Source organism: Cibotium barometz, chromosome 2 (genome assembly GCF_041138505.1).
Source record: "Cibotium barometz isolate CiBa-2024 chromosome 2, ASM4113850v1, whole genome shotgun sequence".
In the NCBI taxonomy this organism is placed as follows: Eukaryota; Viridiplantae; Streptophyta; class Polypodiopsida; order Cyatheales; family Cibotiaceae; genus Cibotium; species Cibotium barometz.
Window position 1 is genome coordinate 10,257,389 of NC_141047.1, and position 13,718 is coordinate 10,271,106.

Below are 13,718 nucleotides of genomic sequence, written 5' to 3' on the forward strand. Positions count from 1 at the left end.
ACTCCTATGACTTGACTTTTACATTCTATAGAGACTATATATTATTTTGTTAGAGACTTTGACTAAATTCATGAGCTAGTAAAATTGAATATTCAAAAAGATCAAGAGAAATACTTGAAGTATGCGAATCATAACTGCAAACATGTCATTTTCAATGAAGGTGATTATGTGCTTCTTCATATTGAGAAAAGGAGACTTAAATCTGTAAAGACCAATCCTATGGTAAAGTTAGCTCCTAGATTTTATAGACCTTTTAAGATAATTGCAAAGATTAATGATAATGCATATAAGTATGCCCAAGACTTTATATTATTTCTTACTATATTTTTGTATAGATTTTACGCTCAAAAACTCAAAAGCACTTGTGCTTTGTTTTTGGTAGTTATCTTTTAGAAAAGCAAACTTTTTATAATACATATAAATATGGGTAAGTGGTACAAGGGTCACAATCATCCAAGGGAGATTTAACCCAACCTTATGTCAATGGGCGACCTCTACTACACTCTCCATCTTTCTTTGTTTATCTAATTTTGTTTATTAAGGTTTGTGCTTTTAACTTATGCAAGTATATATTATATTCCAATTTTTGTGAGTTAAGAATTTAAGTTTCTTCTCCAGGTGTCATAAAGGTCTTGATAGTCGGAGTTTGAAGTATTGAAACTACTATTGGTTCAAGGTCTCACACGTGAGATATTTACCTTTTCCTCACCATAAAATGTTGCTAACTTATCTATCTCAAAGTTTTCAAACTCTCTATAAGGTTCTTTTTTGATGAAAAACTACATGGAGCTAAAGCTTTAAAACAATCGAGAACATTATTATCGTAAAATCTTTCTTTTAAGTTTTCTATAACTAACTCTACAAATGATTTTTTAAACTTTATAAATTTATCTTTCTATGAATACGGATACTCATATATGCATCACCTTGAATAGAATAGAAGTGAATAGAGCATATAGTTTACCATCAGGAGGTCCATAACTAGGAATGATACGAAATTTGCATTAATATCAACTTCAAGATCACGTAAAAAATACATCTCTAAATCCTTGATCTCAAGCTCAATAAATCCAACCACGGATGTAACATCAACAAAAGATCTTTGAAAAACTTCTCTTAATATGTTAGATAAAAACTAAAGATTATACATGATTTCAAGCATAGAAATATTCTCAAATAGAGTCTTATTTTCTCTTTTTGTAAATTCTAACAAGGCTTGATAAGACTCACATAACATTTTAATAACCATTTGTCTACTTAACCAACGTACCTTGTGAATCTGACTCATATGAAAAATTGTACAACCAAATTCCTCATAGGAAGCTCATTCAAGAGGATTGCGTATACTTTATGTAGATCGAGATGAAGTAGTTAAATTTACACTAGATAAATTGAATTTGTAAGACATTATTTACTTAATTAAAATTTTAGTAAGTGAAAATCCTTTTATTTGTCTTGATGTCTCTTACATTCAGTGGTATTATAAACACTATCCCTCTTTCTCTCTTGTATTATTGCATGTATTATTGATCAATTAGACGCTTGCTATGTGTTTGTCCTCTTGAATGTGAAAATCATTCAAATGTATTTGCTTTGCCAAAAAAATGTGGTCTCTTGACATGAGTGTGAAAAAAAAAATTGCAACAAGAACAAACGTCACATATAACTTGTATGCATAAACAAACGTAATATGTTAATCAAAGAGAGAGAGAGAGAGAGAGAGAGAGAGAGAGAGAGAGGAAAGAGATAGATGGGAGAGTGTTCAAGATAGAGACATAGAGAGATAAAGAGTGAAGGGAGAGTGTTCAAGAGAGAGACATAGAGAGATAAAAGAATGAAGGGAGAGTGTTTAAGAGGGGGATATAGAGAAATAAAAGAGTGGAGAATGAGATGAGAGAGATACAGAGATAAGAGAGAGAGAGAGAGAGAGAGAGAGAGAGAGAGAGAGGGAGGGAGGGAGGGAGGGAGGGGATGGCAGAAGAGGGAAAGAGATGGTAGGAAAGAGAGAAGAGAGAATTAGAGATGGTAGTAGATAAATAGATAGATAGATAGATAGATAGATAGATAGAGAGAGAGAGAGAGAGAGAGAGAGAGAGAGAGAGAAATGAAATGAAATGAAATTTTATTATTGTCTTCGAAGGACCATAATGGGTCCATGAGACACATGCCGAACATACATGAATACATAAGTCGATGCGCTCGGGAGCCTCATCGGAAAGCATAATGAAAGTGAAATGTGTGAAACTGGAACTGAAACTAAAATGAAAATCAAAAAGCTATGCAGCATGCTATAAGTGTACATCATGAGAAGCATGTCATGCCATATAGGTACTCATGAGGGTTGGGCCCCCTCGTCAAGTGCACCATAATAGTAGAAGAAGTCATGCCCCTCCACCTCTCCTCCCTGGATCTAGTGGATAATCTGGTCCCTCGAGAGCCCGCGATCCATAGGCAACAATGGAGGGTCCCCCTTGAGGTGTCTCTGTCTGAATGCTTGTAATGTCCTCTCGCATCGTGAGACTAGTCTCCTATAGTGGCCTCTATGTAGGTGCTCTATGCATCTCAGCTCAATCATCTCATATGTGCATCCTTGTGGATACAACAGTGGTCTTTGTAGCCATGTCGAGTCCGGAATTTGTGGATCCTCCCTCTGAGTCTCAGTGTGGTCTGGTGGGCTATCTGGCTCCTGGGTCTCTCGTGCATCATGAGTCTGGTGGCCTTGCATCTGTCTAAGTCTCCAGTCTCTGAAAGTGAAAGCCTCTCTGACGAATAGAGCTAGGCATCTCTGATCCTCATAGTCAATGACCCTGGAAATAGGGCCAAAGCCATCTCTATAGAGAGAGAGAGAGAGAGAGAGAGAGAGAGAGAGAGAGAGAGAGAGAGAGAGAGAAGGTAGAGAGAGAAAGAGATGGTAGAGGGAGAGAGAAGGTAGAGAGAGAAAGAGATGGTAGAGGGAGAGAGAGAGAGAGAGAGAGAGAGAGAGAGAGAGAGAGAGAGAGAGATGGTAGTAGATAGAGAGAGTGAGCGAAGATAGAGAGACAGATGGTAGGTAAGAGAGAGAGAAAGAGATGGTAGGAGAGAGAGAAGAGAGGGAGAGATATAGAGATGGTAGTTATCACGGGAGTAAGATTTTTCAGAATGTTTTATCATTGGAGTGAATCCAAATAATTATGTGTGATGCATGGTTCATGTGTGAAGCATAGTAGTGAATGATTTCCATTTGTTAGAATTTTTTTTATGAGTGACTCCAAAGTAATTGTGATCTAACATTGTGGATTATGCTGAGTATAGATCATGAGTTCGAGACGACTAAGGTGGTCATTGGAAGAGATTATCTAGCCAAGCACATGTGTGCAAATATTTAATTTTGTATGGTTTGGCCCATTGTACATATGTTGAGCAAGGTTTATTTTTTATGAGATGCTTTAAAAGCATTGGACTAAGGTTCAATTTTATAAAAGCCCAATTTTAGAAAAGATGTGCTATTTATGGCTCCAAGGGCTAAATTTATTAATATGATTTCAATACCGTGTGTGGGAGTGGAGCCACACATGTCGGGGGGGAGATTGCACCCACCAGTCTTGTGTGGTATCAGAGCATGGCAAATTCAAGTATTGAATTTGGGTCATGGAGATTTGAAGAAAAATCAAGAAATTGATTTTTACTCAAAGGTTATTGGCTTGGAGCAAATTTGAAGGCTTTTCAACAAATTCAAAAATACTTGCACGGGAAGAGTAGAATCTGCACAACAAGAGTACAAGGCTTTGGAAAAGGACACAAATCATCCAAAAATCCAAGAGGTAAAGAAGAGAAGGTATGGAAGACCTTTGGGAAAAAAAAGGTATGGTTATGTGAATTTTGAGGACCATTAAATTAAGATTTTGATCAAGGGCTAAGAAGAAAACCACTCTTTTGAAGAAAACCACCCTTTTTCTCCCAAAACCACCCTTCCTCTCCCAAAACCACATTTTTCAATTCAAATCCTCTCCCTAATCCAACCGTACGGATGGAATTAGCTAAGAAGTGGAGAATTAGAACCCATAACAAGATTGCTAAACTAGGAGTGTCTAAATTCCATAATCAAGGGTGGGAGGTTATGATTTTTTCTTATTTTCTTTCAATTAATAAAAGCACTAAGCTGTAGTAGGAAGAAACAAAAGCCATATATATATATATATATATATATATATATATATATATATATACACACACACACTCCCCGATTTGATTTTAAACTTTTTTCCACCCTCTTTCTCCAAAGAGGCGACGGCGACTTCTTTCTCCTTTCCCTCCATTTGCTCAATTTGTGCTCCAGCGCTGCATGTTGGCTGGACTGCGGGTTGCAGGCTTTATTATAAAGCTTTGATAAGCTTTTTAAATAAGATTAATATAATGTAATTATATATATATATATATATATAAGCTTATAATATTGATAAGCTTACTAAAGCTTAGTATAAAGCTTTGATAAAGCTTAACATTAAAAGCTTTATAACTTAAAGCTTTAATAATTATTATTATATATATATATATAAGTTTAATTAATAAGCTTATATATACAAGCTTAATTTCAAAAAGATTTTGAAGGTTTCAAAGGAGAGAAAGGGCCATAATTCAAAAAAAATAAATCTTCCTATTCGTTGAAAAGCTTCATGCAACAAAGGTTTTGACCATTATTTCTGAGTAATATTTCTGAAGATCTTTCGAACTGGTTTTGAACGAGCTTTTTTCTGAATTGTCAACATCAAAACATACCATATTATTATACTTATTCTTCGTGGGATGCCATCAACTTCAAACACTTCAACAACCCGTTTTTTGAAATATACGAGAGTTAGATAAGTTTTCCACCTTTTCTATTTTATTTCTGCAATTCGATAATATTTTACTTGTTTCTTTCGCAATGGCAATCCATCCATAACCACCCACCATCCAAGATCAAGTAAATGCACTTCAAGCTTAGTTGTTGAGTGAGAAGAGGCAAAGAGAAGATTTCGAGAGCGGAGATTTACTCGCAAGAAGCGAGGGCGTGCATATTCCGAATCTGATTCTTTGGATTCTGTGACGACCCTATTCAAAGACCTGTGCGAGCTACTCTAAAATCTCAAGAGTCTCGAAAGGGACAAGAGACCAGCAAAAAGGCTTTTACTTTTCAGGATTATGATGGCAAAAAGGATGCACATGTCATACTCGCATGGTTGAGCCAACTTGATGATTATTTTTTTGGAGAAAAATTTTCTAAGAAGGAGAAGGTTAAATGTGCTACAAATCATTTGGTAGATAGTGCAGCTCTTTGGTGGAATGTTATTAGATAGGGCAAACACAAACCAATGTCATGGAAAGACTTTCAGAAGCTGATCAAGAAGGATTTCTTAACTCCGTCATATAAGAGTAAAGCCAGACAGCGATGGGATATTTTTAGACAGCTCAAAAAGGAGAACATATCAGCCTATATTGATAGATTTTGGCAAACTTTATTGCAACTTCAAGCTATAGAGAAAGTGCGTGAGAAAGAGCAAAGAAGAAAGTTCAAAGCAGGTCTCAAGGAAATTATTAGAGTAGAAATGAACATGTTTCATCCTCCTTCTCTTAGCAATGCCATCTCTCTAGCAACATACTACGATGAGAAGAAAAATGGATTTTTGAGGGATACTACACTAATAGATTCTCATATTCTTCTACCTTTTCAATCTACACGTTTTGAGAAGCTTCAACACAAAGATAAAACACAGAAGCACAATGGTTCACGAATCAATGGAAAGAGTACTGAAGTTGTAAAGAAGACCAATAATGGAGACCAAAAATCATGTGTGATTACATGCTATAGATGTGACAAAGAAAGGCATTATGCATATGAGTGTCCATAAAAGAAAGAGAATCGATTTGCAGTTGTGAACGTGATTGAAGCTGAACACAAAGGCAACCAACCAAAACAAGACAGTACTCCCAACCATGATTTCTACCACTAGAGAGGTAAACCTAAAACTCATACTTATGCATTGTTAATTTTATAGTTAAATTCTAATATATTGGTCAAGATAGTTCAATGATTGATATGTACTTTCTATACGCGGAAGAAAATACATATTAGACCACTCACTATCAGGACTTGAGTGAACTAACAATGATGCACATATGTTTCTTGACTGATCACCGAAGAATGTATGTAACTTATTGTTATTTCACATTCAACCTTTAAACTTCAACACCTCATTTAAAACACTTTCTTTAAATTATTCTCTAGGTATTTGTGAGAGATACTTGTGTTGGTGTTTGTGAATAAATATGCAATTGAGGTCAGTTACAACCCAAACAAGAGGGAATGTTATGGTAATTAATTTATTATTGGGTGATCCAATAAGTAAAAAGAATATCTTGGGTGACCCAAGTGTTATTAATTTGGTTGTGAGTGAATCCAACCAACTGTAACATGTGTGACACATATAAGAAATGTGTGAGTTTGATTGTGAGTGAATCCAATCAACTCTTTTGAATTAATGAGGATGACCCAAGTTGGTTGTGAGTGAGTCCAACCAGCTGTGACACGTGTGAGATGTGTGGTATACTTTTGAATAAGTGTGACACGTATGAAAATATTGTGAGTGAATCCAATGTAGGAGTTTGATTATGAGTGAGTCCGATCAACTCTAAGACACGTGTGATGTGTGTAACAGTTTTGTGAATTTGATCTTGAGTGAATTCGATCAACTCTAAGGCACGTGTGATGCGTGTGAGGATATGTGGGAGTGAATCCACTTAAAAACATAATGACATACTTTGTGAATACGTGTGACGCGTATGAAAACATTGTGAGTGAATCCAATGTGGGAACAATTAATGTGTTTGATAACCCATGTGTGCTAATAGTACAATCAAGGACGGTTGTCTTCTCAAACAGGAGGATTATCATGGGAGTGAGTTTTTAGACTATTTTATCATGGGAGTGAATCCAAATAATTATGTGTGATGAATGGTTCATGTGTGAAGCATAGTAGTGAATGATTTCCATTTGTTAGAATTTTTTTTGTGAGTGACTCCAAAGTAATTGTGATCTAACATTGCGGATTATGCTGAGTATAGATCATGAGTTCGAGACGACCAAGGTGGTGGACATTGGACAAGATTATCTAGCCAAGCACATGTGTGCTAAATATTTAATTTTGTATGGTTTGGCCCATTGTACATATGTTGGGCAAGGTTTATTTTTGATGAGATGATTTAAAAGCATTGGACTAAGGTTTAATTTTGTAAAAGCCCAATTTTGGAAAAGCTATCCTATTTATGGCTCCAAGGGCTAAATTTATTAATATGATATAAATACCACGTGTGGCAGTGGAGCCACACACGTCAGGGGGGGAGATTGCACCCTGTCTTGTGTTCTTTGATTTTTCATGCTCCTGATTTATGCTATGATGTTATGGTTAATTTCTTTTATTATTTAATTTTGTGGAATAATCTAATATCCATGTACCATGGATATTGGTCTTGTAATAGTAGTAGAGAGAGAAGAGGGTGGAAGAGGGAGAGAAAGAGATGGTAGGAGAGAGAGAAGAGGGTGGGACAAGGAGAGAAAGAGATTTTAGGAGTGAGAGAAGAGAGTGTGCTAGAAGAGAGAGAAGAGAGGGAGAAATATAGAGATATAGAGATGGTAGTAGAGAAAGAAGAGGGTGGGAGAGATATAGAGATAGTAGTAGAGAGAGAAGAGGTGGGAGAGGGAGAGGGAGAGAGAGAGATGGTAGGAGAGAGAGAATAGAATGTGCTAAAAGGGAGAGTTTTCAAAGGCAGAGACAAAGAGAGAAAAAACAATGAAGGAAGAGAAAGAAGTGCTAGGAGAGAGAGAAAAGAGATGGTAGGAGAGAGAGAAGAGAGTGTGTTATAAGAGTGACAAGGGAGAGTGCTCGAAGAGAGAGTAAGAGAGGGAAAAAAGAGTGAAAGGAGAGTGAGACGCGAGAGAGAGAGAGAGAGAGAGAGAGAGAGAGAGAGAGAGAGAGAGAAGGGAGAGTGATACAAGAGAGGAAGACAAAGGAGAGAGGGAAAGAGATGGTAGGAGAGAGAGAAATGGTAATAGTAGAGAGAGAAAGGGAGGAGCTAGGCTGGGCTGGGTTGCATTGGGTTGGGAGATGGTGGTGGAGAGAGTTGAGAGAACGTGTTTAAAGTAGAGAGAGAGAGGGGTAGCCAGGAAAATGTCCCTCCACCAAGCTCCCTCATTGACAACCCCTTTACTCTGCCAAAGATCTTAATAAGGAGTAGTTAGAAGGCTTTTTAGGATAGAACTAGGCTTCAAAATCAACATGGGAATGTGAAAATATCAAATTTTGGGTTACGCAAGGGGCTGTGGTTTTCAAGTGAGAAATATAATGCATGTTGTTGTGTAGAGTTTGCATGTATCTTTACTTCTAGTACCTAAGTTGTAGACCATTGGGGAAAATTTGGGCTCATTTTTAGGCCCTCTAAGGAATGCCACATCATCAAAAATGGGGCCATGGTAAATTTTTTGTAAATCAACTCCAATTTTTTCGGAGATTGCATATATAGAATCTACTCTTCAAGATCTTTCCATTGATATATAACATGATGGGGTTTGGACATGACCCATGGAAGATGTACAAAAAGTAGGTTCAAAAGTGACGATGTGGACCATTTTTATGATAGCCTTTAAACTTGATTTTGAGGAAAATGGTATATCTTGAGCTTAGCAACTCCAAATGTTTCGGAGTTTGAAACTATAATCTTGATCTACTTTTCATGATCTTTCTAATGATATGTCATATGATGGGGTTTTAACATAAGGTAAGAAATGTTCACCACGTTCTCCATTTTCAAGGCAAAGATGGCAAAAAATCCCTTAGAGGGCCCAAAAATAAGCCCAAATTTTCCCTAATGCCTTTTCCAATATATAGATATTTCGTAGCATGGCAGACATTGTGCACTAGGTTTATGGTGGCTGCATGGTCAATGAATTGTTTTCCTCCATGACTTGCGTGAGGCCATCAGGTTAGTGCCCATGTGGATGTCAAAATTTCTTTGGAGGACCATGCTTCAATCCATATAAATTAGATGGTGGGAAGCTAAGATGTAGGTCTAAATCAATTGACATGTGGGGATTACGTAGCTCAACATTTTTTGGAGATCATGGAGTAGATTATGTGTTATATACAAGACTCAAGTGTCCTTTTTTGAATTTCTAGAATATCTGGTCATTAATTGTGGTGCATAATGATGAGTGAAAGCGTTTGAATGTTTTTGGTGTTGCTATTTTGAAGGGCTTTTAATATACATATATGCCGAAATGTTGGCTTAGTGTGAAAGGGCCAAATTTTAGGAGGTCAAAAGTCAATTTCCTATTTTTTCACTTCATGGGTTCCTTGTCTCTCCACAATGGATTCCCCATGTAGGTGGCTCCCCTTCCTCTTTAACTCTTCTCCTTGAAGACCATTGACAACCATAAGAACATGGTTAAGAGAGCTTTGGAGCATGTTGGCTTGCAACTCTGCATAGCCTCTTACATTGTTTGAGATGTTACACTTGCCATCTTCTACATCATGTGCAATGAGGTGGAGGATGATCCACATTTGCAACCATATGTAGATGAAAAGATGTAGCCAATGTAGCACATAGCAAGGTTGCACTCGGTAGGAGATCATGGCACAGAGTTGACATTTTTTTTAATATAAAAAATGGCCTTGCGCAAGAGTGCTCATAGTCGGCTGGCCTCTATGCACATGAATCACTGCAAATGCACGTGAGAAACCACAGCATATGCCTAACACTTCCATCGTAGTTTGCAATCACACCACCAAGGGCACATCAAGCCAAAAAATAAAAGAGACCGCAAGGGCGTGGCACAAGAACGGGATTTGAGCCCACATCAAAGCAAAGTGGCGTGTGTCATGATACACACACAAGAAAGCACAAAAACATAAGCAGCATGTGCGGCCACAGGTGATTGCATGGTATCCACTTAGCATCATCTTATACACTTTTTCTCCTCGTGTGCGTGCCTATGGGCATTCGAGGGAATACAAGCTAGCTTGAGATAATTTTGGCAAAGTTCAGAGTGCCATCGGCTTTGAGCTTCCATTGACTATGACACATCATGCCATTTACTTCGAGCTTCCATCAACTATGATGCAGCCTACCATCTGCTTCTAGCTTCCATTGGCCAGCACACTTAGAGACATATCACGTAGTTGGTTCCATTTGTGCACTCAGTAAAGTCTTTTCATTTATTTTTATTTTTTTTTAATTTTAGAAAAAAGGCTTCCAACGAGGGTAGCATACCTGTCTTAGGAAGTTCGGGGAATATTTCTTGAGTATTATCACCTGTATCTGGCCTCACAAAAGTCGAGCTTGCCAGCATGCAACAAGCTACCCTTGCTGGAGGCCATTTGTCCTCCATCCCCACCTCATGACTTGGCATACATGAGCCAAGTGGGAGGCATGCCCTTGATCCTATCCTTATCCATAGATGACCCCATGATTCCGTCCATAGAGACTAAACACAACCCATTGATAGTCAACCAATCCATAGAGACTCGTAATACACTACTGTTGGACCTAGGCACAAATGATGACCTCCTGAACAAGGACGAGTTTGGTGATTCAGATTTCGATGCTCAATTCAAGGCTGATGTCTCCAAGAAGGAGATCTCACATGAGTCCATTTTGTAGCTTTTTGTGTGAGGACCTAAACCTTAGAACAAAATCAAATGAAATTTTAACCATCCTCAGAGTTTGTACCACCATTTTGACTCACATCCAGCCACTCTTATTGCTAATGATGCATCTCCTACGTCTGTGCAAAGAAGAGTATAGTTCACTTCTTCTTAGCAGGAGATTGGGACTTCCATAGGGTGGCAGTCTTTAGAGTCTCCTAAGCACCTTGTAGCGTCTACTAGGATCTTCAAGGATCTCAAAGTGCCGAGATTTGGGGGAGAGGAAAAGGAATGCAACAAAGATGCAATCAACATTTTCTTATAGAAGTGGTCAAACTTACATAACCTTAGGCATATGCTAGAGGATGTGGGGCCCATCAAGGCAAGTTTGTCCTTGATGGCAAAGCATATAAATGGTGGATGAGTTTGGCCGATATTGCCAAATGCCCTTCTACTTGGGTAGAGTTCGAGACAACATTTCACAAAGAGATTTTACCGGTTAATGAGCTTCAAAGGTCTTGGAACGAGTGATACAAATGCTCCATGTGTGGCATTTCACTCACCTAATATATCTCAAACTATCAAGAAATAGTGCTGAAGCTAAAGGGAATCAATGCATCCAAACTCTTCATAGGTTCATGTGAGGTCTTGATCCAAAGTATGAGAGTTACGTACAGCCTAAGGAGCCTAAGTATTTTGACGAGGAAATAAAATATGCTCAAATATTTGATGATATATCTCACAAGTCAAAATTTGGTCCTAGTAGATGATAGATGAGAGTACAAAACTTAAAAGAAAATTTATTCAGGGTGACAAGGGACATGGTCAAGGTGAGCAAGGGGGATAAGTGGTTTTACTCATAGTATGTAAAGGACTACGTAAAGATCATAGTCTTGTTGATAGATTAACTAGAGCTAAAGGCAAAACTATCAACTGAGAACTAAAGGCAAAACTATCTGTTGTTAGGAGGATAGTATGTAAAGGGGTTTTACTCACAGTATGTAAAGGACTATGTAAAGATCACAGTCTCGTTGAAATATCAACTCAGAACTAAAGGAAAAACTATATGTTGGGAGGATCTTCCACAACAAAGTAGTTTTGAGAAACTCAAGGTTACAATCATAGCTACACCTACCTTGAGTATAGTGGACCCTAATGAACCATTTTATCATAGAATTAGACACTAGCGGCGGGGAAGCCATTGGGGTAGTTTTAATGCAAGGGGGACATGTAGTCACATTTGAAAGCAAAAATCTTTATCACCCCCATTTGGGGGTGATCTTCCACAAATGGGGGGAAAGGTTAAGGAACTTCTCTATCAATGATTGTACTTGCTTTACAAAGATAGAGTTTGTGTACCATCTATTGATGACTTTTGGTGCCAAATTCTTATTGAAAGTCACGATAATCCAAGTGCTGGTCACCCTAGGGTACAAAAGACCTATGCACTAGTTAAAAGACAATTCTATTGGCCTAGTTTGTTGAAAGATGTCCAAGATTTTTATGCTAAAATGTAAGAAGTGACAAGTCAATAAGCATGAGCATCTCAAAGTAGGAAGCTTGCTTCATCCATTGGATATTCCCAAAGGGAAATGGGAGAGTATTTCCATGGATTTTATTATTGAGTTACCTAAAAAGATTCAAGGATATGATTCAGTTTAGGTGGTGGTAGATAGGTTGACTAAAATTACCAAGGTTTTCCTACTAGAAAGGAGGTTCAAAATCTTGAGCTAGCTAAATTGTTTATCGAACATCTCTACAAGCAATATGGCCTACCACAGATATAGTTTTTGATAGAAATAGGAAGTTTGATAGTCACTTTTGGAGGGAAGTCTTCAAAATGTTGGATACTACTATGAGTATAAGTATGGTTGACCATCTGCAATCTACTGGTCAGAGAAAAAAAGAGTTAACCAAGTGCTAGAAGACATGCTTTTAGCATATGCGAGTAAAAAAGAATCAAATTGGGAAGAATACCTGCTGCCACTTTTGGAATTTGCTTATAATAGTTCAAAACGTCGGGTGACTAGATTTGGCCCATTCCTGTTGATGTATGGTTTCCAGCCAAGATCTAGCCGTGGGGCTAGAGAAGGAGAAAATTTAGTCTTCCTCAAGGATTTCCTTGAGGACATGCAATATATGCTAAAAGCAGTAAGAGATAGCATTCATAGTACACAAGATCATGCAAAAACATGTGCTAACAAGAGCCACACAGAGAAGTGAGCTTTGAAGAGGGTGACTTTGTTTTCTTAAAAGTCCCTGCTGCAAAGTTAGAGACTCTCAAGATGGGAAAGTTCAAAAGCTTTCTCCTGGATATTACAGTCCATTTGAAATCCTTAAGAAGATTGGTAAGGTAGCATATAAACTTGAGTTACTGGAGAGCTCTCGAGTACATCTTATTTTTCATGTCAGTAGAGTATAAAAAATAGTGGATCATCAGAATAACATAGTTACTCCTAACATTTTGGTGGAACTTATTGAACCATCATCTCTTCCACAAAGGATACTTAGATTTAGGGATCGGAACAGGAGGCATACTCTGTATCAAGGGGAACTTGTCAAATGGAAGGAGAGAGACGAGGAAGCGTCCACTTAGAAGCGCTTGAGTATGCTTACCAAAAACTATCCTCAGTTTGTTTTACACACAAAAACTCTTCCTGAAGGGGAGGTGATGTCACGTAGCTTGTAACCAGCTATGTGGAGCTCGACCAGACATGGAGCCTGATCGACAACAAAGAGCGATTCGTGAGTGTGTCTGGGGTTTAGGGAGGATGAGGCGCCCGAGTCGAAGGAACTTGGGCCGGGAAAGTGTGGGTAGGTAGGCCACTACATAAGCCCAACAATGTGGATTCTTATCCAGATTCGTCTATAGCTGGGTGGTGAACAAGAGCACTCCTCTCCTCCTGCATCTTGCTGGCTTCTTGAATAGGGTAATGCAACACTCACTCCCCTAGTCATACACTGTGAGGAGTATCTTCTATTGTGTAGGATGTGTGCAAGTTGCTCTAGATGAAGCCAAAGGAATGCTACTGCACCCTCCTCTAGGATGTGAGTGATGGATTC